At 50.4% G+C, this 27,141-nt stretch overlaps 1 protein-coding gene across 1 annotated transcript in view; it reads right to left on the minus strand.

The window, feature by feature from the left end:
- Positions 1 to 27,141, minus strand: part of znf469 (zinc finger protein 469) — a 410,063-nt gene that overhangs the window by 103,823 nt on the left and 279,099 nt on the right. The window lies entirely within an intron of this gene.

Genomic DNA, 27,141 nt, shown 5'->3' on the forward strand with positions numbered 1-27,141 from the left:
GTGTACGTACTTTCCACAGGATGAATCCCAACTATCTTCTCACAGCATCTGTTGGCTATTAGACTATTTGGATGAATCGTTCTAAGGAAAGAGAGCCACATAACGCCAATGAAAAGATGGAGCTAATAAAAATAGTGCCTGAAAAATGGCTGTTATTTCTTTGTCTCTATTTGCTCATGATCAGAACTGAATACGAACATCCTTGGATTTTCTGGTATCTGCAGAATTACAATCCTTATAGCAAGCAGTTTACAGTTGCTCCCAGCTTCCAGGTGAGTTTGCATTTCGCGAGAAGTAACTTCGAGTGATCCTCTCCATGCACTTTTTCAGTTTTCAGAGAGCTTCTTAAATTTGCCACCAGCAGTAAAGCCTGTTCCGATGATTCTACTTGCCCCTGCCCAGGAAAGGACAAATTTCCCAGAATCATTAGAAGACAGCAGAGACCAGAGACTGTATCCCTCCAATATCTGCTGTAAAGCTCACAAACCCAAGCAGCCATTCTGTCAGCTGACCAGAGAGACCAGTGTGACTTCTACACCCAAATTCTCTCCCATAACACCAGTTGCAGTTCAGGGCAATCTGCTCCCAGAAAAACATGGTGGGCGGCGGAATTTTGCAATTTTTTTGCAAAGTGTCATCTGGGGCGGGAAAAGCATAGGGTAACCTGACAGTGGCGCGGCTGGGTTTTCCTGCCGTAATTTTAAATGCTTTGCCAAAAAAGGTTAATGTGCGGGTCCCACGATGTCACATCGACGGACGGGCTCTAAATGAGACTGCCCCGCCAGCAACTTCAGCTTTTAAAAGACTGGGGCCCCTTTTTAAATAAAAAGGGAAACAGCCCCCCCCCCCCCGCGCCAATGGAATCCTCTCGCAAACCCCCTCCATGGAAACCCCCTTCCCCAACCCAACCACAGAACCCTCATGGCATTTACCCCACAGGACCCCTGGTGTCTCCCCCAAAGAACGCCCCACCGGAAACTCCCCATAGAAACCCCTGGCATCTCCCCCACAAAACCTCCAGCCATCCTCCTCCAGAACCAGCCCATTGGCACAGCCCGGCCAGGATCCTCTCCCCTGGCGGTTGTACTCATCTATGTGCTTCTGGCAAGTCCTGCTCGCTGGGTGCATGTCATGCAGAATATGTCATGATTCATGTTGGCATTGGGGTACTTTGTCCTGACATGACCAGGAAAAAGTAGAATAATCACAACATGCTTTACTGCTAGTGGTGGATTTAAGAAACTCACCTAAAACTGAGAAAAACGCATGGAGAGGGTCACTCGAAGTTGCTACTTGATGAAACGGGGAAATTAAAATTCACTGGAAACCGGGAATAACTGTGGATTGTTTGCTATAAGTACTATAATTCCATGGAGAGTGTGATGTATGTTAGGTATAAAAGGGGAACATTATTTTCTGTAGTTTAATGTATAAATTGCCTGCAAAAAAAAAGTGTTCAGCCAATCGTACTTTTATTCATTTGCTACAATAAAGGGCAGCACGGTGGCACAGTGGTTAGCACTGCTGCCTCACGGCGCCGAGGACCCGGGTTCGATCCCAGCCTCAGGTCACTGTCCTCGTGGAGTTTGCACATTCTCCCCGTGTCTGCGTGGATCTCTCCCACAACCCAAAAAGATGCACAGGTTAGGTGAATGGCCATGCTAAATTGTTGTCCCTCAATTGGAATTAAAAAGAATTGGATGCTCTAAATTTTTTTTTTTAAAGTTTTAAAATGTGAAATCTTTGTGTTATTCTTTCAAATTTACTGGGCTTTACAGAAAACATAAGTCTTAAGGGACAAACTGGTATTGCTAAGATACTTTGGTTTTCTAAATTATAGTTGGCATTGCTGTGCCTGTACATGTTTCAGAATGTTATTTGCCCTTTGTACTTTGTGAGTCTGTGTTTATTATTGTGCCACACCTCCTCCACTTTGCAATATGGCTAATTTAGACACGAGGAAACAACCACAGACGTCTTAACATTTCTACGGGACAGTTCACTATGTGGGTATCTCTTTAAGGGAAATCCTCCACTTTTTGAAGTTTTGGGAGGAGGAATGTAAAAGTGATGCTAAACAGATACTTTTACAGACAGCAGCAGTCACGTCTGAAAGCCTAGTTCATCAGTTGAAGGAGAACACACACTTACCCCCAGGGGTCACAAGGGCATTTTCTCCCAATATTTTTGCTCCTCCTCACCAGTGCTCTCTCCTGCAATTCACTAACTGAATTCTCCACCTTACTGGATATATCTGTGGTGGTGGGAGTGGGGAACACAGGGTGATGTGAGGTTCTTGGTAATTAGGCTCTGCACCTGCTGAATGTTAGGCTAACACAAGAACAACATAATGTCGAATGTGACCTTTTGAAGCAGTGTTTTACGGAACATTATCTTATATTAAGCTGCAGAGCACTTCTGTGTGTAAAGAGCAAATTTTTAAGACCTCAGATATTAAACCATGGACCGGAAGATCCCAGAATGGAATGTTGGCTCAAAGGACTGCAATTTTTATTAGTTTTATAAAGTGTGGAGGAACAGAGTTAGAGAACCGCAAATTAGTTTTAGCAACCAAGGAATAAATATTTATTAGACATGAAAAATTGCATTATAATACAATACTCCTTTACTCCCCTCTTAGCTTCACAAATACACACAGATTTTAAAGTTAACACGGATTACAAAGTCTATCTTCAGCTACAATGGTCTCAGTAACACAATGTCCCAAAACACACACTCTGATCCAAGTTGGTGTCCGTGGATTTCTCCTCAGAATCACCCCGATGATTGTCAAATGAGAGTTACCAAACTCAATTCCCCAAAACTTGCTTTAAAATCCCTTCACAACACTGCTTTCCATCAGCGGTTTGCATTCCGAAACCCAGTCCAGGTTTTCAAAATGACTCTTTTAAACAAAGCTTCCAGTCTGCTTCTAACAAAGAAACCAGCACCCAGGCTTTCCCATTTTCCCTTCAGGATTTATTTTCTTGACTGTTGTGAAAACTGTTCACAATTGCTTTAACTTTCAATTCTCAAACTTAATGAAGATGACATCAAACTTTTGATTTACCCCTGAAGTCTGCTTTCCCACTTTAGATCTGGTTACAGCAGCTACCTCTTTCACTCACAGCACTTTTTATGCTTATCCCTTGAATTCTCATGAATAATCACTTGGTCTCTGTTCTCTTAACTTCAGTCTTCTTAAGACATTCTGTCTGTCCCAATTCCCTGGTTATCTGGACTGTATCTGGTTCATTGGAAAGTCTGCCTCTTTGCAGCTCCCTTGTCCTGTCCAGTCTTTCTCCTGGCAGTGGTAAGAGATATCCTCGGTGACCTATCTTCAACTGCAAGCAAATTAGTCTGAAACTAAAACTTAAAAGCCTTCCTACCTTAAAAGGGCTTCCAGTTGCTATGCAAAGATTCTTTACTCTTGATACTGTAACCCTCCACAATAGAAGCATAGTTGAAATTGAAACCAACCCCACACATACAAACACCTTTGTCCAGCATGAATCTAACTATAATTTTTACCCTTCCTTACACAGAAATATTACATTAAACCCACTTAAAATCATACATTATTTCTAATTCCATTGCCAATGCAAATATAAATCCCGTAAAACTACTTTTGATGCCCTAACAAAATGAGCAAATGAATAAGGAGGCAAATAATCAAAAACAAAGCAAGATGCTAGCCATGGGCTTGGCAGAAGGAGGCCATATGGCCCATCGACCCTCCGACTGAACCCCAGCCCACTCCTCAACCCCAGTCCCACAATCACATCTAACCTGCACATCTTTGGACACTAAGGGGCAATTTAGCATTGCCAATTCACTTAACCTGCACATCTTTGGACTGTGGGAAGAAACCGTAACACTGGGAGAAACCCCACACAGACACAGGGAGAATGTGCAAACTCCACACAGACAGTCACCCAAGTCCGGAATTGAACCTGGGTACCTGGCACTGTGATGCAGCAGTGCTAACCAGTGTGCCACTGTGCCACCCTTGCTGTCACTCTTATCTCCCTTACTACATTATTTCTACTGCTGGATTGCCCAACAACTTGGGTGACATCCCCTTCAGTCTGCATGTGCTGTGACAGTTATGTGCAGTCTTTTTCTCATGTGGTCAGTGAGACTGGTGCTTGTTTTTTCCCAAATTTCATGGGCCACAGAATAAACCTGCTGTGATGGCAGCAATTCAGAATCAAAAATGGCATCAAGATCTTCCAATCAACAAGAGGAGCCATTGAAAGAGAACGATAACAAAAGGCGGAACAAGAGGTCAGCCGTTCGAACCAACAATAGGCCACCAACTTTACCGACACCAACGCCTTCACTGTAGGAAAGCCTGCAAGGCTAAGATAGGGCTCACTATCTTAGCCATCTGAGAATCCATAGCCAACACTGGCATCACAGTTCCTCCGACAGTTACCTGCAAGAAAGAATCATATATGATGCAAGGGAGGGAAGGAGGGACAGAGACCGATGAAGGAAGCAATGTGAGTGCACTTGTAAAAGGTAAGCATGTCTGCATTCGAGTAAATGTACATTTTTTCGAAAATTGTCGATGTGAAGCTAGACCTGATTTGCACATAATTTTATTAAGGTGTTTTCTACGTAACATTTTTAAGTTTTGCAAAGTGTAGGTATGTTTACTTTATCATCTTGTGCAGCAAAGCACTTTTAATGGGTTTTGGGACAAGTGAGATTTCTAATTTCTTGGAGATACTTGCATTGTGAATTTCCTTCTCCCATTTCATCACTGTAACTGCAAGGGAAATCTGGGCGAAACCATGTATATACATGTAAGTGAGGTTTTTTTGAAATTACAGTGACAGAGCAGAAATCCCAGGAAGGGATTCCTGATACGAGTATATTACGGGTGAGAGAGATCAAAAAACACTTTAAAGTATTGTCGTCATTATCAGGAATGCTTAGTTCAGGTTCAATATGGTTTAAATAAAACTAAGGATTTATTGGTTAAAATGATTGGTTATTTAAAAATGCCACTGCTCTCTCATACATATTTTGTGTGCATAAAGAGCAAAGAAAACTGTAATTTATTGCATATGCATCAGCATGTTACAGATGTTAATCTCTTCAGTTTGCATTCACGTAACCCTAGCCATATTTATGAAATATATATGTGTGCTTAAAATGACAAAATATCGACAAATGATTTATCCAAAGTTCATGCTGAACAAATTGATATTATCAATGTCAGGTTGAAGCTTAACCAAAAGGAAAATGAAGCTGAAATCTTTTCCTGTAATAATACTTTTAAAGTCATCACAACACTCACTTGATATGATTACCAACAAGAAAACACTGTCAAAAGTACATGTTCCAATCAATTAACAAAATCCTTCCCCATCTGTAACATTAAGTGCTAAAAAGGCCCAAAAGCAACCTTTGAAATTAGAATTGGCACACTGGAGTCCGTAAGACCGAGTCTATTGTTTTTGGTAACAAGACGGGATTACACAATGTTTGCGCAAACAACAATGACACTGTTGTTCATCTGCCCAAATATGTGCGTTGCTATCGAAATGTAAATGACAAATCTAGCACAGCTTAACAACAGACACACCTAACCAGCTTCCCACTGGAAATTGTTCAACAGCATACATTTAATATTTATAGAAACACTTTAAAATATCAGTGAACGTTAGCACTAGAACACAAGAATTCTGACAATTTATTTGGCTAAAATTTTGTACTAATGACATCTTTCTGATAACAAGCAATGCTGTACACTTCACACAAAAAGTTATTGTCAGTGTTGTCTGGACCTGACACATCTGCAGATCCTGGTGATATCCTGTTTGTTTAAATCACCCTTATCAGTTAAAACCTATAAGTCCCATCATGATCTCAAGAGTTTCTTAACGTTGTCAACAATAAAGATACACATCGTGTGTAACTTACTTCTCTTCAATTTTTATTCATAGGTTTATTTATTTACTGTTTGTGCAGGAGGATAATATCATAAAAAAAGGCCTACAGCATTTATTTGTTTCACATAAATAAGGAGAGTGGAAGAATAAAGCAATAATGTATACAAAATATTGGACAGGCGATTGTTTATGTACAGATGCACTTTTAAGTACCTTGTTATAGGAAAGATGTCAAAGATAAAGAGAATTTTCAGCATAGATACATCAGAATAATGCAATGGATGGGAAGCTGTTGTCATAAAGAGAGTCTTTACATACTAGGACTATTTCCATTGGAGCAGAGAAGATGATTTAATAGAGGAATTTTAAAATTGGATAGTCGAACAGGGTTGGGAAGGAAAGGCGATTTCCTCTGGTTGGGGAGTTGTTGACAAGAGGGTCAATCTAAAAGAGTCAGGGGGCAGGATTCTCCGCCCCCACGCCAGGTCGGAGAATCGCCGGGGGCTGGCGTGAATCCCGCCCCCGCCGTGTCCCGAAGTCTCCGCCACCAGAGATGCGGCGGGGGCGGGAATCGCACCGCGCTGGTCCCACCCAGGCCGATTCTCCGGCCCGCGATGGGCCCAAGTCCCGCTGCTGGAATGCCTGTCCCGCCAGCGTGGATTAAACCACCTTTTGAACGGTGGGACAAGGCGGCGCGGGCAGGCTCCGGTGTCCGGGAGGGTTGCGCGGTGCGATCTGGCCCCGGGGGGGTGTCCCCACGGTGGCCTGACCCGCGATCGGGGCCCACCAATCCGCGGGCGGGACTGTGCCATGGGGGCACTCTTTTTCTTCCGCCTTCGCCATGGTCTTCACTATGGCAGAGGCGGAAGAGACCCCGTCGCCTGCGCATGCGCGGGGAATGACGTCAGCAGCCGCTGATGCTCCCACGCATGTGCCGATCCACGTCGCCCGGCGAAGACCTTTTGGCCCCGGCTGGCGTGGCGCCAAAGGCCTTGCCCGCCAGCCGGTGGAGCGCAAACCACTCCGGCGCGGGCCTAGCCCCTCAAGGTGAGGGCTTGGTTCGGTCTCCGCACCTTTGGGGCGGCCCGACGCCGGAGTGGTTCCCACCACTCCATTACGCCGGAACCCCCCGCCCCGCCGGGTAGGGGAGAATCCTGCCGAGGGAGTGATGAGAGAGGTCAAAAATAATTTGTTCATAATTAGAGTATATGAAGTTGAGGACGATTTGGCACAGGACATGGTTCAGACAGGGAGAATTGTTTCTTTTATGAAAAAAAATTGATAAATCGTGAAGCAGGGAAAGAAGCAAGTTACATGGATAGCAAGGCAGTTTTGGATTGTTCTGTTCAAGAGTCAGCCCAGGCACAATGGGCTTTTGTGGTCCTTGGCTTCACACAAAGTAAAAATTTACAAAAGGGTCTAAAAGATTCCTTTGAAAAAGTACATTTTAAGTTACCCCCAACTCCAAGCTAAAGGTTTCATTACAACCTTTCAGTCAACTGAATATGTGGACATTGAGCAAACACTGATTGTTACTGATAGTGCAAGGACAGTTCTGATTTTGACTTGGGAGCAGCTATATATGCAACTTTAGCTGGTTAGCAGGCAAAAAAATGAGAACCATCAACCATTTTCCTGCATCTCCTTGCAGTAAATTAACCTTTTCAGCAAAAAGCAAGTTGGTGCTAAAATTCTGCAGGGTAACCACTGGTCTCTCACCATACATTCAGTGTGAGTTCAGTGGGAACCACAGGGGAACTTCAGAAATTGTATCAGTTTTCTGAGATCTTCAGCAGAATTTCAACATTCGTGGAATCATAGAATCTCTACAGTGCAGAAGGAGACCATTCGGCCCATTGAGTCTGCACCAACTCTCTGAAAGAGTACTTCACCCAAGCTCACTTTCCCGCCTTATCCCTTTAATCCCTTAACCTAACTTCCACATCTTTTTGGACACTAAGGGACAATTTATCATGGCCAAACCACCTAACCTGCACATTTTTGGACTGTGGGAGGAAACCGGAGGACACTTAGGTAGACACGGGGAAAACGTATAAACTCCACACAGACAGTAACCCAAGGCCGGAACTGAAGTAAACATATAAAACTCTGCCCTAGCGCACTGTCAAGGTATGATTGGGTATTTGAAGCTTTCTCAGTGAGCAGTATTTGAGAGAGGCACTAAACTTAGCATGCATGAACTGTGATAGAAATCTAAAATAAGGGTTAAATGGGGGAAAATGTGTTTGTGTAGCACCTTTCCCTGGTAAAGTAGCACCAACAGCCACTACCTGCACACTGTTTTCAACAATGAAGAAAACAACATGAACATTTTTTTCTGCTCAAGATTTTAAACATCTTTGGGGTGGCACGGTGGTGCAGTGGTTAGCACTGCTGCCTCACAGCACTGAGGACCCGGGTTCGATCCTGGCCCTGGGTCTCTGTCCATGTGGAGTTTGTACATCCTCCCCGTGTCTGCGTGGTCCTCACCCCCACAACCCAGAGATGTGCAGTGTAGGTGGATTGGCCGCGCTAAATTGCCCCTTAATTTAAAAAAAGAATTTTAAACATCTTTAAGAGTAAACACTATTGTTTTTATTCATTCATGGGATATGAGCATCGCTGGCTAGGCCAGCATTTATTGCCCATCCCTAATTATCCCTGAGAAGGTGTGGATGTGCCACTTCATTGAACTGCTGCAGTCCATGTGGTGTAGGTACATCAGAGTGCTGTTAAAGAGGGAATTCCAGGATTGTGACCCAATGACAAGTGAAAGAACTGTGATATATTTCCAATTCAAGATGTTGTGTGACTTGGAGGGGAACTTGCTGGTGGTGGTGCTCCCATACATCTGCAGCCATTGTCCTTCTTGATGGTAGCAGTCGTGGGTTTGGTAGGTGATATCTAAGGAGGCTTGGTGAGTTCCTGCAGTGCATCTTGTAGATGGTACACACTGCTGCCACTGTGTATTGGTGATGGTGGGAGTGTGGGTTTGTGGATGGGGTGCCAATCAAGTGGGCTGGTTTGTCCTGGATGTTGCCCCGATTCTTGAATGTTGTTGGAGCTACACTTAATTCCATCACACTCTTGACTTGTATCTCGTAAATAGTGGACAGATTTTCAGAAGTCAGGAGGTGAGTTTGTTGCCACAAGGTTCCTAGCCTCTGACCACTCTGGTAGCCACAGTATTTATGTGGCTAGTCAGTTCAGGCTCCAGTAAATGGTATGTTGATAGTGGGAAATTTGGCGATGGTATTTCCATTAAATGTCAAGGTGTGATGATGAGATTCTCTCTTGTTGGAGATGGTCTTTGCCTGGCACTTGCGAGGCTCAAATGTTACTTGTCACTTGTCAGCCCAAGCCTGGATATTGTTCAACTCTTGCTGCATTTAGACAGTGGTTAGCACTGCTGCCTCACAGTGCCAGGGACCTGGGTTTGATTCTGACCTTGGGTGACTGTCTGTGTGGAGTTTGCACTTTCTCCCTGTATATGCGTGGGTTTCCTCCGGGTGCTCTAGTTTCCTCCCACAGTCCAAAGATGCGCAGGTTAGGTGGATTGGCTATATTAAATCGACCCTAGGCGGAGTTACTGGGATTGTGTGGGTTTTGGCCTAGGTAGGGTGCTCTTTCAAAGGTGCACTGTAGGGATTCTATGAATCTAATTCATTGTGGTAATACATAAGGTAAATACATTGAGTTTCCACTTGGTTGTGTTGGTTTTGTCAGTGCAATTTGCCTACAATCGGCCAAACCAGCACAAACGATCAATTTGATGAAATTTACGCATAAAATATGTCCAACATGAATCGCTAATTTAGAATACATTGCCCTGGAAAGCGACTGTACCCAAAAAACTGTTCTTGTTCTCCAACCAAATTAAAAGGTAAGGCGAGAGTGACTGTCCTTAACAGCAAAACAGAAGTATTTGACCAAGTGTAGCATCATGGAGCCCTAGCAAAATTAAAGTCAATGAGAATCAGGGGGAAAGCTCGCCAGTGGATTGAGTTATATGTAGCACAAAACAAGATGGTTGTGGTTTATTTAGGTCAATCATCTCAGTCCCAGGCCATCACTGCAGGAGTTCCTCAGAGTAGTGTCCAAGGCCCAACCATCTTCAGCTGGTTCATCACTGACCTTCCCTCCATCGTAAGGTCAGCACCATCTGCGATTCCTCAGATACTGAAGCTGTCTGTGCCCATATGCAGCAAGACCTGGGCTGATAAGTGGCTCATATCATTTTTGCCACACACTAGTGCCAGGGAATGATCATCTCCAACAAGAGAGATCCTAACCATAGTCAATGGTATTATCATTGCTGCATCCCCAATTATCAACATCCTGATGTTACCATTGACCAGAAATTGAAATGGACTAGCCACATAAATGCTCTGTATACAAGAGCAGGTCCGAGCCTGGGAAGTCTATGGAGAGTAATATACCTCCTGATTTCCCACAGCCTGTCCAATATCTACAAGGCACAAATCAGGAGTGTGATGGAATACTCTCAACTTGTCCAGATAGTGCAGCTCCAATAATCCTCAAAATCTCAACACCATCCGGGACAAAGCAACCCGCTTGACCGATACCTCACCCATCAACCTAAAACTTCATTCCCTTTACCACTACTGCACTGTTGCAACAGTGTTCACTATATATAAGATATATGCAGCAACTCACCAAGACTCTTTCGACAGCACCTTCCAAACCCACAAACTCTACCATCTCGAAGGTCAAGAGGCAGATACCTCAGAACACCACACCTGGAAGTACCCCTCCAAGCCATTCACCAGGCTACCTTGGAAATATATCGCCATTCCTTCACTGTCGCTGGGTCAAAATCCTGGAATTCTCTCACTAATAGCATTATGGGTGTACCTACCCTGCTTGGACTGCAGCGGTTTAAGAAGGCAGCTCACCGGTACATGAGGGAAATTAGGAATGGCGAATAAAAACTGGCCTAGCCAACAACATTCATATCTTGTGACAGAATATATTTTTAAAAATCACGTTTGTGAGTTTCTGTTAATTGTGCCTGTTTGTGAGCCTTGAAGGTGGCTCTTAAAATTAAGCTTCTTTTTGCACAAAAACATTAATAGGCATATTTTAAACACTTTTTCTTTTATTTCCGAAGAATCTGCAACCAATATAACTAGTAAATACAAAAGCAAAATACTGTGGACGCAGGAAATCTGAAATAAAAACAGCAAATGTTGAAAATACATGAGATCTGACAACACATGTGGAGACAGAAACCACACACATATCAATGACCTTTCATCAGAACTCTAAAATAAAAGCAATATACTGCGGATGCTGGAAGCTCTGAAGAAGAGTCATTCCAACCAGAAACATGGGGCGTCATTCTCCGACCCCCCGCCGGGTCGGAGAATGGCCGTAGGCCGCCGTGAATCCCGCCCCCGCCCCCGCCGATGTCTCCGGTACCGGAGATTGGGCGGGGGCGGGAATCGGGCCGCGCCAGTTGGCGGGACCCCCCGCTGGATTCTCCGGCCCGAATGGGCCGAAGTCCCGCCCAGAAATCGCCTGTCCCGCCGGCGTAAATCAAACCTGGTATTTACCGGCGGGACCAGGCGGCGTGGGCGGGCTCCGGGGTCCTGGGGGGGGGGGGCGCGGGGCGATCTGACCCCGGGGGGTGCCCCCACGGTGGCCTGGCCTGCGATCGGGGCCCACCGATCCGCGGGAGGGCCTGTGCCGTGGGGGCACTCCTTCCCTTCCGCCTCCGCTACGGCCTCCACCATGACGGAGGCGGAAGAGACTCTCCCCACTGCGCATGCGCGGGAAACTGACAGCGGCCGCTGACGCTCCCGCGCATGCGCCGGGAAACTGTCAGTGGCCGCTGACGCTCCCGCGCATGCGCCGCATTTCCGCGCCAGCTGGCGGGGCAACAAACGCCATTTCCGCCAACTGGCGGGGCGGAAATCCCTCCGGCGTCGGCCTAGCCCCTCAATGTTGGGGCTAGGCCGCCAAAGATGCGGAGCATTCCGCACCTTTGGGCCGGCGCGATGCCCGTCTGATTGGCGCCGTGTTTGGCGCCAGTCGGCGGACATCGCGCCGTTGGGGGAGAATTTCGCCCATGAACTCTGTTTTTCTCTCTCCACAGATGCTGCCAAACCTGTTGGGTTTTAGGTCATCAGAAATCATTGGTTCCGTCCAGTTTTTGACAATCATTTTCATATATTTAAAATTGGGTTACTCACAGATGGTGTAACAGGCATTCTGATTATATTTTATGAAAAACCCATTTGCCACGATATAATTATTATCAAGGAATAATTTGAAAGCAAATTTTCGAAAACAATTTCTAAAACACTGTCTAATTGTGTTTGTGATGGCAGATTTTACACGTGGTAATAATCATCTTTATTATTGTCACAATTAGGCTTACATTAACATTGCAATGAAGTTACTGTGAAAATCTTCCAGTTGCCACAATCCAGCGTCTGTTCGGATACATTGAGAGAGAAATCAGAATGTACAATTCACCTAACTGCACATCATTCAGGACTTGTGGGAGGAAACCCACGCAGACACGGGAAGAACATGCAGACTCTGCACAGACAGTGACCAAAGCCGAGAATCGAACCCAGGTCCCGCGCGCTGTGAACCAACAGTGCTAACCACTGTGCTACCGGAAACATAAGCAAAGAACCCCCCCCCCCCTAAAATCTAGTACATCTTCGAGGCAATTTAGGCTCATGGCAACCAAAGTGAAACATCTCATTGGCCAGTAAGTATACTGATGGTTAAAAATGCGAGTCACTAGAACACATGAGATGTGGCATCAGTTCAGGGCAACACTGAATAAATTAAGTCAAGAAATCAACCTGTATTTTGTAACCAATCCACGTCAATCAGGAGGACAAAGATCGATCCAGTTAGGAGATGAGTAAGCACTGCGTGACGCATTATTTCACAGAAGCACAGATGCCCCCAAAAAAGAAGAAAAAAGAACCTCCTCAGCAACTGACACATCTTGCTCTTTATCTGGTAAAGTTGCTGTGAATTGTGGGTTGTGCTGGGGTGGAATGCACAAGGGTGGGTGTACTTTTGGTCACTGATATCAAGCAATGCTCAGAGGGGATCATTTTCAGTTTGGGCATGGTTGAAAATCTGTTGAAAATTTTAATGTACGTCCTCTGAGGTCCAACTGAACTCAATACATTATTAATTTTAACAGCAAAAGTTACGACAAAATACAACACTGCTCATCACGGCTGTTAGAGGATCGACACCAAACAGCTATTATAAATATCACTAAAATCCAACTCCTGAACACAGTTTTATTGCTCTGCACCTGGCTCATTCAACTGTAAAATAGTATTTGCCAATTCTCCTGCCTATTGGATCATAGCACCTGGCTTCATTTGAATGGCAACATTTAAAAGCAAAGCTAATGTAGCAAGGATTATAAAGCAAACATTCTCAAATTATGTGGAATAGTGTCTGATTTACTCTTTTTTGTGTATTTTTTCTGCAATTGACATAAAAATAGAAGAAAATTCTAATTACACAATTTACTTTACAGCACAAAAGTAGTTAAACCATAAATTACAAATCGCCCAACAGGTTGGAATTTTGTCAGCATTTCACTCAGACTGAAGTAGCTAGGAATCTATTACATAATCAATGGGCTGGATTCTCCACAGCCAGATGCTGAAATTGTGATCGGCGATCAAGCGAAGAACAGATTCAGATGCCGGAACCGGGGCCGGTGCCGTTTGACACCGAGTGTCTGCCATGTGCCACCCTCTGCAAACCGGCATCATGATGATGTGCACCGCTTCAACGTCGTTGGCACATCATCGGCCGGCCCACCCGATGTGCCGATTTCCCGATAGAGCGGGCCACGTGTGGTCCTGAGCGTGCAGAACTCGGCATGCTGGCTGCAGGCAGTGTGCAGGGCCGCCACACTCAGCCGGGATCTGTGCCATTAGCTGGGGGGCTTCTGCTAGGGCTGGGGCGGGGGGGGAGGGGGCGTACGGGGGGGCTGGTCTGTGCGATCCGTGGGGGTTTCACTCGGTGCCGGTGCTCGCCCCTCACCGGTACCGGAATGGGTGAGGGTTTTATGTCAATTTTTCGGTCGTGAAAGTCCACACATATCCGCCTGCGTCAACACTTTGGGCAGGATTCTCCGATTGCCGACTGCCAAAACCGCGTTCAGCGATTGGCCGGAGAATCCCTTTTCATGCTGAAATCGGGGCCGGCATTGTTTTTCAGATGCTCCGCTCCCTCGGAAATGGCGTAATCGCTGAGTACACCACACGCCATTGGTACGGCCTCAGGAAGTCACCTGAGGCCCTCCCTCGATGCTCCGCCCCTAATGGGCCGATTTCCCGATGGCGTCAGTCGCGTGAGCTCACAGTTTTCCGGCAGCTCGCATAGTGGTTGTGGACTGTGTCCAGCGCTGCCACAGTCGTAGGTGGGGAACTGTTCCGCTGGCCGGGGGCTTCGGCGGGGGCTGGAGGGACTGGTGGGGGTGACCAAGGAGGTTACAGGGGGGCACTATCTGGCAGGCCGGGTCCACGCGCGGCGGGTGCCATGTTGTACGGCGCGGCCGCTGCAGGTCGCTGCCGTGCGCATGCATAGGCACAGACCCAGCAATTCTCCACTCGTATCTGCAGGTGAAGCCAGGGTCTTTACCTGGAGTGGCTGCTAGCCCCCACTGGGCGGAGCATCGGTGACGGCGCAGCTCCAACCTTTCGGTCATAAGACTGGACACATGCTCCGGACATAGCCTCAAAATCGAAGAATCCAGCCCAATGTCTGGTAAGAGTTAGGATAATATAAATCATGATCTGTCTTAACCTAGTAACATCAGGGGCGAAATTTTCCATTATCGGCGGAAAGTCCGCCGATCGGCGCAAACAACGGCGCAAATCCCACTTGCGTCACGTCATAAAAATGGGCCGATAGTCTGCGGCCCGAAATGAGCTAGTAGCGACGTAACGGGATCCGCGCTTGTGCAGTGGTTCACGCCGTGCAGCCTCATACGCGCTGCACGGCGTGACGGCTCATAAGGCCGCGCAGCTCCCCCCCACCCGACCGGAACAGCCGACCGCAACACCCGACTTGATGGCTGGCCGTCGCTCAGCCCCGAGGTTCGAGTCACGCGATGTGGAGGCGCTCCTGGACGCGGTGGAGCAGAGGAGGGACGCCCTGTATCCCGGGCACAGCCGCAGAGTTGCCCTACGCCACAGCCGGCGTCTGTGGAGGGAGGTGGCAGAGGCCGTCACCGCTGTGGCCCTAACACCACGGACAGGCACCCAGTGCCACAAGAAGGTGAACAACCTCGTCAGAGCAGGCAGGGTGAGCCTCCCCATATCCCCCCTCCCCATATCCCCCCTCCCCCATATCCCCCATATCCCCCCTCCCCATACCCCCCTCCCCCATATCCCCCCTCCCCCATATCCCCCATATCCCCCCTCCCCCATATCCCCCCCTCCCCCATATCCCCCATATCCCCCCTCCCCATATCCCCCCTCCCCCATATCCCCCTCCCCATATCCCCCCTCCCCCATATCCCCCATATCCCCCCTCCCCCATATCCCCCCTCCCCCATATCCCCCATATCCCCAAGCGAATCCAGCCCTAACCTTAACCTCTGCAATGCACGCGCAACCGATGGCGTGCATTCATATACCTGCCTAACACTGTTGCCTTTTACCCCTGCCACCACCCCCCCCCCCCCCCCCCCGACAGGAGAAGCGCGCACACAACAATAGGGAGCATGTGAGGACTGGAGGAGGGCCCGCTGATGAGAGGCCACTGACCGTACACGAGGAAAGGGCCCTGGAACTGGCTGGCGGACCTGAGGACCGGGAGGTTGCTGATGCAGAGGTCGGGGCCCCACGAGCAAGTGAGCCACCAACAGCCCATCCCCATATCCCCCCTCCCCTATATCCCCCTCCCCCGTATCACCTGATCACTGCCTGATGTCTAACCATGCATGCTTCATTGTGTATCGCAGGACCAAACGTACAGGCACCCATCCCCGCAGATGCAGACCGCCCGCAGGATGCCCCTCGGAGACCACAGGAGACGGAGAGACCCGGACCCTCCAGCATGCGACGCCCGCAGGATGCCCCTCGCACACCACGGGAGACGGAGAGACCTGGAGCAACAGGGAGACGACACCCCCGTCACGTGCGGGAGCGACCACCCAGCGATGAGGGGGGCAGCCACAGGCCCCCCGTCACATCCGAGCCAGGACACCACTACCCAGGACACCACTATCCAGGACACCCCTACCCGGGACACCACTACCCAGGACACCCCTACCCGGGACAGCACTACCCAGGACACACCTACCCGGGACACCACTACCCAGGACACCCCTACCCGGGACAGCACTACCCGGGACAGCACTACCCGGGACAGCACTACCTGGGACAGCACTACCCAGGACACCCCTACCCGGGAAGACGAAATACCGGACAGTGACTCAGAGTGGATGGGTGGAGACGAACCCCCACCCCAAAGTGCCATGGACTCAGAGTGGGACGAAGAGCACGACACAACGCCACTGCTGTCACCAACACCCTCCACCATCGCAGAAACACTCACCACGGTTGGGCACTTTAGTGATGAGGCGTCTGGTACACTCACTGGTGCGCACAACACAGCCGTCCCGGTACAGCAGGTGGAGGTAGGAGCAGCAGAGGGACCGGGCGGTCGGAGGGCAGCCCAGGCCAAGCGAACATCTGCCGCCCAGATGGATCCCGGGTTCCTGCAGTTACCACACCCACACATAGATCCGATGCAACCACCGACACGGAGACGAGCGAATAGGGTGACGGGTGGCTTGCGGCGGCTGCGGTCGCAGGTGGAGGAGTCCACCCGCGTCCAGGAGCTGGGAGTGGTCCCGGTCATGCGTGCCACCCAGGCTGACACCGCACGGGTGGCGTCCGCGGTGGAGGCAATGAGTGCGACGGTGTCAGACATGGGGAACGGTTTGCGAGGCCTGGGGCCTTCCGTGCAGGCGGCGTCTGTGGCCCAGGAAATGGCTGCCCTCTCACAGGAGGCCATGAGCCAGTGCCAGCGCCAGATGGCAGAGGCGCTCAACGCCATAGCCCAGTCTCAGCAGGCCATGGCTCAGTCTCAGCAGGCCATGGTCCAGTCTCAGCAGGCCATAGCCCAGTCTCTGCAGGCCATGGCCCAGTCTCTGCAGGCCATGGCCCAGTCTCAGCAGGCCATCGCTGAGGGCATCGGCGCCAGTGGCCATGTGCGAGCTGGCGTCGCACTGTCGCAGACAGGGTTCGACAACCCCCTGGGCTCCATGGCTGCAAACCTGCAGACCCCTGTCGATACCAGCACGGGCCTCCAGGACTGGCAGCGCCAGATGTCGGGTCGCGTCGGATGGCCAGTCCGTTCGCATCCCCCACCCATGTAGAGGCCTGGGGGCCATCGGGCACCCCGAGGGAGTAGGAGGTGGTGTGGTCCGTCCCGGCTCCCTATGTAGGGGAGGTCCCGGTACACCGCGACACCTCGGACTCCCCCCCTTCCGTCCCAGGTGCATCGGGTGGGCAACGGGCAGGACAGGCTGGCAGCTCGCCATCCCAGTCGCCCGGGCCGCAGCCTGGCCCATCTAGGCCAGGACGCCCCAGGAAACGGCCGCCAAAGGGATCCAGTGTCAGAGGGCAGGGATCACAGGAGTCCACCTCCAGTTCTGCTGTACCGTCTGGGGAACCACGTAGACGTAGTCAAAGGGCCCGTAAGGCCAAACAATCAGACACTGAGTAAGTTGGCACGGGTGCAGGGCACAGATGAGTTTTAGGGGCTAGGGCACATGCATGAACAGCTTTGGTTATTAAAGTCAATGTTACACCTACCGAAGCTGCCTTTGTGCTCTGCCCAAAGTGTGCGGGCGTGTCATGTACGTTGAGCGCAAGTGTGTGTGTGACGGGTGGTCTTACCTCAGCCCCAGGTGAGTCTGCCCCCTTCCCTTGGGCCGCCATCAACATCCCCCGGGCAGAGGACGGGACCGTGCGCTGCAGTGTCACAGCCGCATGCAGGGATGGTCCGGGTGGATGGTGGTACTGTGGCCATGGGTCAGACATAGTCCAACGATGTAGAGCCAGGAGCTCATCGGAGGCGGGTTGTCATCATCCTCCATGGCCTGCGATAGACACGCGTCCACCCGCAACTGGGTGAGCCCGGCCCGTTGTGCCGCCGGTGGATCGGCAATTGGGGGGGGGTGGTGTGCATGCGGGTGGGGTGTGTGGGGTTGGGGAGGGGGGTGAGGGTGCTGGGTGGGTGGATGGGTGGGGGGTGTGGGTGGTCGGCTGTTGTCATGGTGTGCGGTCTGTGGCCATACTACCCGATTCCCTAGCCCTAGGGTCGGCCGCATCATTGTGGTGTGCTGCGTCCTGCACAATACCGCCCAGCAGAGGGGCGATGTGCCGCAGGCAGAGGAGGGCGCAGTGGAGGAGCAGCAGGAAGAGGCCCAGTCCTCCCCAGATGAGGGGGATGGGGGCAATGGTCAGGGCAGACGGGGTAGACACAGGCGGGTGGCTGTCCACCGTTACCGGCTGGCCCAGCGGGCACGGGACAGACTGATAGACGCCTGCTTCACTGACTAGATGGTAGATCCCTATCTGACCGATACTGGAGGGCGCCCCCAGAGAGGTCCAGGCACCTGAAACGCATCTTCAGCACGCCAAAGCACCTCTCGATCACTCCCCTTGTCGCTACATGGGCATCATTGTAGCGGTTCTCCGCCTCATTGCGTGGCCTCCGTATAGGCGTCATCAGCCACGATCGCAATGGGTAGCCCCTGTCGCCCAGCAACCAGCCCCTCAGCCGGGGATGGCGTCCCTCGTACATGCCGGGGATGGATGACCGCGACAACACAAATGAGTCGTGTACACTGCCTGGGTGACGGGCGTAGACGTGCAGGATCATCATGCGGTGGTCGCAGACCACCTGTACGTTCATTGAATAGGTCCCCTTCCTATTAGTGAACACGGCCCTGTTCTCTGCAGGTGGCCGCACGGCGACGTGCATCCCATCGATCGCGCCCTGGACCATGGGGAACCCGGCAACGGCAGAGAAGCCCACGGCCCGGGCATCTTGGCTGGCCCGGTCCACGGGGAAGCGGATGTAGCGGTGCGCCATGGCATAAAGGGCATCTGTCACTGCCCGGATGCACCGATGTCTGCGATATGCCGGACAGGTCCCCACTCGGTGCCTGGAATGACCCCGTTGCATAAAAGTTCAGGGCCACCGTAACCTTGACGGACACGGGGAGAGGGTGTCCCTCGCCAGTGCCACGCGGTGACAGGTGTGCCAGCAGGTGGCAGATGTGTGCCACGGTTTCCCGGCTCATCCGGAGTCTCCTCCTGCATTCCCGGTCCGTGAGGTCCTGGTATGACTGCCGGGGCCGGTACACACGGGGCGCCCTCGGGTGCCTCCGTTGCCGTGGGGCCGCGACGTCATCCTCCCCCTCCTCGTCCTGTCGGTCAGGTGTCCCTCCAGCCTGGGCGGCTGCCGCCTGCCCCTTGCGGCAGCCTGCGCCGCCTCTATGGCACGCTCCTCCTCCTCCTCCTCATCCAGGGCAACATAGACATGAGCGGCTGCCACCACGGCGGCCAACATCGCTGGATGGTCTGAAAACATGACGGCCTGGTGGGGGGGAGGGGAACGACGACATGTCATCATTGCCCATATCCCCTCCCCCCCCCAGCCAGGTGGCATGGACCGCATGGGTCCAACTGTTGGAGGCTGGCTCCTGGCCAGGTGGACCAACTCATTTGCCCTCCCATCACCCACCCCAGCACGGACCCCCCCCCAACCCCCAACCTCCACCCCAGCACGGACCCCCTCCCCAACCTCCACCCCAGCACGGACCCCCCCCCCAACCTCCACCCTGGAACGGGCCCCCTCCCCAACCTCCACCCCAGCACGGACCCCCCCCAACCCCCAACCTCCACCCCAGCACGGACCCCCCCCCAACCCCCAACCTCCACCCCGGCACGGACCCCCTCCCCAACCTCCACCCCAGCACGGACCCCCCCCCCAACCTCCACCCCGGCACGGACCCCCTCCCGAACCTCCACCCCGGCACGGACCCCCCCCCCAACCTCCACCCCGGCACGGACCCGCTCCCCAACCCCCAACCTCCACCCCAGCACGGACCCCCTCCCAACCCCCAACCTCCACCCCGGCACGGACCCCCTCCCCAACCTCCACCCCAGCATGGACCCCCCCCCAACCTCCACCCCGGCACGGACCCCCTCCCCAACCCCCAACCTCCACCCCGGCACGGACCCCCTCCCGGCACTCCCCCGGAGCCCAGCCTACTCTAACCACCTCCCCCCCCCCCCCGCCGCACACACACACAAGCCGAGACACACCTCTCCTCACGCAATCAGTCTGCGGCCACGCCATTTCCTGCCCAGAGCCAACCCCCCAGGCTGTCACTCACCTCCTCGCTGGTCGGCGTGAGCCTGGAGCACCGGGTCACGCCGATGAAAAGGAGGTTTGATTGACGTCGACGTGAATGGTCATCACGTCGACGGGACTTCGGCCCATCCGGAAGGGAGAATATCGGCAGGCCGAAAATCGGCTGCCTTGCGCAGACCCGTGACATTCTCCGCGGCAGCGGCGCCATTAACGCCCCGCCGACTTTTCTCCCTTCGGAGACTTCGGCGGGGGCGGGGGCGGGATTCACGGCGGCCAACGGCCATTCTCCGACCCGGCGGGGGGTCGGAGAATGACGCCCCAGAAGTTTGTTCAATTTGATTTCTGGTTGGGGGTAAATAATAAGATTTGCATACTGAATCAAATCGTTCAATATTTTAAATTTACTGTTCGTTGAGTTATTACTACAAATGGTCATTGCATTGGAATATTGTAGAGGAACACTCCCACTGGAGCCACGATAAAGGCTCATCTTCTCGAAAAGTGAACTCCAGAAGGAAGGAAGCAGCACGCAATGGTATAATAAATGGGATAGGTCCAACTGATTGTAAAATTCTCTTCTATCTTCTACTTCCAAGGTCTCAACCCAACTCCAATATGTCACAGACGGATAGACAGCCATTTGATGCAAAACTGATGATAATTCTCACCCTACGAATGAAATTTACCGAAAACAGTAAGGAAGAGGACCTATCTTCAATTTCATATGGGGTGATGGATGTGATTTAATTTTCCTGGTCAATGCAACTCTTCAATGAGATGTGCGAATATTATTTCCAGTTTGCACAAATCTATATCTGTTAAGTTACCAAGTTACCATATGAGGTGACACTCAAACTAATATGGTGGAAACAACTGGGTTCAAGAAAATAGGTGAATGCAAACCCTAGAGGTGGATATTATTATATCTAACCTCAGCCAAATCCCCCAGACTGTCAAATCTTTACAAAATGCCAGTGTATAAAGCCTCTCTATGTCGCTTTGAAAATGAACATTTCAAAACATATACTCCATTCAACCCATGTAGGGTGGAAAATAAACACCTTTGATATTATTGTTAGGCTAAGTTTCCAAGGGGCACGGAAATCAATGTGGAAATAGGATGAACCGAATGAAACATACTTGCATTTATTTAAATTACCCATCATTCTCTTTCAACCAACCTCAAAGTAAACAAATGAACCAGCACATACATAGAAAAATAAATTCTTCTGCTGAATGCAGACATCACCATTTGTTCCTGTTGAAATGATACATTCAAGTTAGTTTTAGAGTTCACCACCTAGGACACAGTGACTGGAATTCTCCGACCATTGGGAATCTTTGTTCCACGTAAGCGTACCCCCGCCAATGGGTTTCCTGGCAGAGTGGGGTGGCTTCAATGGGAAATCCCACCACCAGCGAACGGCGCATTGCCAAGAAACACACAGCTGGGGGACTGGAGAAACCAGCACTGTATTTCAAACTCTGCACTCCCCTTTTCATACAGCAACTAAGAACAATAACGTAAAAATAATTACATTTAATGTTATTCCACAGTGGATCTCTTAAGGCATTAAGGGAAAACGGAAAATAAAATGGTGTGAACAGCCATCTTTAATTTAATTGGTGTGATCCTACTGTTGAAATATACTGTCTCATGGACCAAGGAATTATTACAGTCTTGGCCTAAGTTCATTAAAATACAAAATTGACAAACAATTGGCAGGTTAATGTTTAAAGATAGTCTGATTGTGCAAAAGCTATGTGGGTAATGCGCAGAACTTGCAAGCAAATTCCGAGCACAAGTATTTTCAGTGCATCTCCAACCTTACTCTCATCTTCTGGTTGTTTAAATGAGATATGATACAATATCATAATTATCTCAAATTCACTTGAGGCTTTTCCAGTTGCTGGCAAGATTACTTACTATCTCTGGTCACATTCTTGGCAGTTAACATTTTGTTTTTCTTCTGGTCTAAATAACTTTTTGGCTGATACAGTCACAAAGTTGAATCAAAACAGCTAGTTTATTAGTTTGGAATGAGTTAAGACCACTTAGCTGAAAAGCACATGGAGCTGTTGGAAGCTGTTTTTTTTGGCTTCAAATGTTCTTTCTTCAATGTAGGAAAAAATTTAATGATCTCACTAGTCTGCCAAGGCATGAAACCCTTTCACACCTCTCTTGCTCTCTGTACAATCATGCATCATCTTATTTTAGCTCCAGCACTCTCGATCATTACCTCCCTTGCTTCTCATGCCTCTACTTTAATCAGACTGTCATGATATGCAAACATGCAACCAATGAACACTCTTAATAGAACACAACCAATGGGCAGTCAGGACACTCAGAGGTGGTATCACCACAAGGGGGCAAGACATAAACACTATAAAAAGGTTGAGGCACTCACACCCTGCCTCTTTCCACAGACGACACCTAGAGAGTTAGACAGGGTTGATCAGCAGCATCACACCCCAGCACATGGCTTAGAGGAAGCTGGTACAGTTAGACTGAGTTACTACAGTTAGATTAGCAGAGCGTCAAACTCATTTGAGAACTGTGTTAACAGTTCAATAAACACGATGAACTCATTTCAGAGTCTGGAACATCCTTTAGTTAAGTAGCAGCCCGTGTTATCCGAAGCAGCATAACACATGATACCAGGAGTAACTGTTCAATCTATTTAGTTCAACTCAGAAAGATCCGTGACAACCAGCTACTGCATACAGGCACAATGGACAAGATTCAGGCTCCTCATCAGCTCAGGACCACCGGCAGACTTAGTGCCAACTGGCGATCGTTCAAGCAGAAATTTCAACTATATGTGGAAGCATCCGACCTCAATGACACGACCGATGCACGGAAGATAGCTCTTCTACTCACTACTGCGGGTGACCATGCGAGAGAGATCTTCAACTCTTCACTTTTCCAAAGGGCAGGACAAAACGAAGTACCAAACCACCCTGGACAAATTTGACAGCCACTGCGAGGTGGACACCAACAAAATCTTCAAGCGCTACATCTTCAAGCAGAGGATGCAAGGTAAAGATGAATCCTTCAACTCCTATCTAACTAACCTTAGACTGCTAGCGCAATCCTGCAACTTCGGTGATATCACTGACTCCATGATCAGAGATCAAATCGTTTTGGAGACAACTCTGATCCACTGCGAGAGCAATTGTTGAAAATCAAGCACATGACCCTGCCAATCGCGATTGAAACATGTACTGTGCATGAGCACTCTAAAAATCGCAATTCACAGTACAAACCGCAGAAAGTGAAAAACAAGCCTCCCACGAGGTGGAGTGTGTTCAGGCCATCTGGATGGAATAGAGGGATACGGACCCAGGAAGTGTAGAAGATTGTAGTTTAGTAGGGCAGCATGGTTGGCACGGGCTTGGAGGGCCGAAGGGCCTGTTCCTGTGCTGTACTTTTCTTTGTTCTTTGTTCTTATCTCCCGGATGCAGCGCCTCCACATTGATGAAAGCGGCCATTTCGCGCTCTCTTCCCAGGATCCGTCACATGCGCAATGCGATCGGGAACATGAAACGGCCGAAAACCGCACTGCGCAGGTGCTGACGTCCGAGAACCGCACATGCGCAACGACGCACTGAGCTTCATGACGCCGACGTCATGACGTGTGCGAATTGCGGCATCGCCCATTTTTTAAAAAACTGCCCTGCAAGAGGCAAACGCTGTTTAAACTGTGGGAAACCAAACCACTATGCAGCCCTGTGCAGATCTGCACCACCAGTCAGGAGCCAGCGCTTCCAATTCCGACAGCGGCGCATCAGAAGTGTGCAACACCGAATGCATGACTCTGATCCAGGCAGTGCAACGGATCCAGATGATGAATACCTGGACAACACTTACCGCGTGGGCATTATTACAAAGTGCGAGTACGCCACACCGGACACATCGCAAGTCCAATCAATCCTGGCCGTGGATTCAGAGGACGAATGGCATGCAGTGATCAAGGTCAACCACTGCCCCATCCAGTTCAAACGGGACACAGGTGCCTCCGCCAACCTGATTTCACAGGTGGACTTCACGAGAATCAAGAAGCCCCCCGCAATCCTTCCAGCTGCATGCAGACTCCTGGACTACAATGGAAACGCAATCAAGGCACTGGGGCCCTGCCATCTGCAGGTGTCCAGCCGACACACACAAGCAAGCTTACGCTCCGAGATTGTTAAACCAGACAGGGCGTCCCTGCTCGGAGCGCACACCTGCAAGCAACTGAACCTCATTCAAAGGATCTACACCACAACGCCGTCCCATTCGGATCTTCAGGCCAACATCGACGACATCCTAACCCAGTACCCAGATGTTTTTAGCGGGATGGGCACGCTGCTGTACGAATACAAGATTCTACTGCGGCCTGATGCCAAGCCAGTGGTCCATGCCCCATGACAAGTCCCTGCTCCACTGAGAGAACGCCTGAAGGCAGAACTCACAAGTCTACAACAAAAAGGCATCACCTCCAAGGTCACTGAACCAACCGACTGGGTCAGCTCGATGGTGTGCGTAAAGATCCCTTCGGGGGACCTACGCATCTGCATGGACCCCAAGGATCGAAACAAAAACATTATGCGGGAACATTACCCCATCCCGAAGAAGGAAGAAATCACGAGTGAGATGGCACACGTGCGCCTCTTCAAAAAATTGGACGCATCCCAAGGATTTTGGCAAATCCAACTTGAAGAATCCAGCAGAAGGCTCTGCACGTTCAACACACCTTTTGGCAGGTTCTGCTACAACCGAATGCCATTTGGCATCATCTCAGAATCAGGGATTTTCCATCACATCATGGAACAGATGATGGAGGGAATAGAATGAGTTTGTGTCTACGTTGACGATATCATAATCTGGTCCACAACCCCAGAGGAACATGTGTCGCAACTCAAGAAAGTATTCCGACGCATACATGAACATGGCCTCAAGCTAAACAGGTCCAAGTGCTGTTTTGGGACATCCACGCTGAAGTTCCTGGGCGATCAGATTTTGCAATACGGTGTGCGCCCGGACACAGACAAAATTAAAGCCACCGAGGCAATGAAAGTCCCCGAGGGCAAGAAGGCAGTACTGCGCTTCCTGGGAATGGTCAATTTCCTTGGCAAGTTCATCCCGAATTTGGCCACACACACCACGGCCCTGCGCAACCTGGTGAAAAAAATCAACCGGCATTGAGTGGAAGGCGGAGCACCGAACAGAGTGGCTGGAGCTGAAAGCCAAGCTCACCACTGCACCTGTCCTTGCATTCTTTGACCCAGACCGAGAGACCAAGATATCCACAGATGCAAGTCAGGATGGCATTGGGATGGTGTTGCTTCAAAGAGACGACACATCATCCTGGGTACCAGAAGCATACGTGTCACGGGCTATGACACCCACTGAGACCAGATATGCGCAGATTGAGAAGGAGTTTTTAGGTCTTCTCACCGGCATCCTCAAATTTCATGATTATGTCTACGGCTTGCCAACATTTACTGTTGAGACGGATCATAGACCTCTGGTCCACATCTTCCAAAAGGACCTGAACGACATGACGCCTCGTTTGCAGAGAATTCTGCTCAAACTCCAGAGGTATGATTTCAATTCGGTGTACACACCTGGCAAGGAGATCATCATCGCCGATGCATTGTCCCGCTCCGTCAACTCACCCAGTGAACCACTGGCGATCATCCAGCACATTGAATTGCAGGTACAACTGTGTGCAAGCACTCTCCCGGCAACAGATGAGATTGTTCTCCTCCGAGAAGAGACGGCCAAAGACCCCACGTTGCAGCGAGTCATCCACAACCTCAGCAATGGCTGGCAGAAAGGGCAATGCCCTCAATTCTACAATGTCAAGGACGACCTGACGCTGATCGACGGCATCCTGCTCAAGCTGGACAGGATAGTCATCCCGCTACGTCTCCAGAGCATGGTGCTGTGGCAGATTCATGAGGGACACCTGGGCGTAGAAAAGTGCCGACGCAGGGCACGGCAAGCTGCCTACTGGCCCGGCATCAACCAGGACATCATGGACATGGTCCTGAACTGCGCAACCTGTCAGAGGTTCCAACCAGCGCAGAGCAAGGAGACGCTCCAACCACATGACATAGAGACCTCTCCGTGGTCCAAGGTTGGCATTGACCTATTCCACGCTAATGGTCACGACTATATCTTAATCATCGATTACTTTTCGAACTATCCGGAGGTGCTGAAGCTGCCAGACCTCACCTCACGGACCGTCATCAAAGCGTGTAAAGAGACATTCTCACAGCATGGCTTCCCGAACACCGTCATGAGCGACAATGGCCCGTGCTTCCACAGTCGAGAATGGTCCACGTTTGCCAAGAGCTACAATTCCAGGCATGTCACCTCCAGTCTGCACTATCCACAGTCCAATGGCAAAGTCAAAAAAGGGGTGCACATAGTTAAGCAGCTCATCCACAAGGCCTCGGACTCCGCTTCCGACATACACCTTGCACTATTTGCGTACCGGGCGACTCGCTTGTCCACCGGCATGTCGCCAGCTCAACGTCTGATGAACAGGGACCTGCGGAAGACACTTCCAGCCATACACCTGCCCAACCTTGATCAACTCCCTGTGCTGCAGAAGATGCAGCAGCTTTGCGACAGCCAGAAGCAGGGCTATGACGCACATGCCACCGATCTGGACATGCTGTCCCCAGCAGACACGGTCAGGATCAAGATACCGGATGGTGGGTGGTCTGCTTCGGCTGTCGTTGTTCGACAGGCCGCGCCCAGATCCTATGTCATACATACGGCTGATGGCTCCATTGTGCGAAGGAATCGAAGGGCACTGCCGCACAA

The sequence above is a fragment of the Scyliorhinus torazame genome, chromosome 10, assembly GCF_047496885.1.
Source record: "Scyliorhinus torazame isolate Kashiwa2021f chromosome 10, sScyTor2.1, whole genome shotgun sequence".
In the NCBI taxonomy this organism is placed as follows: Eukaryota; Metazoa; Chordata; class Chondrichthyes; order Carcharhiniformes; family Scyliorhinidae; genus Scyliorhinus; species Scyliorhinus torazame.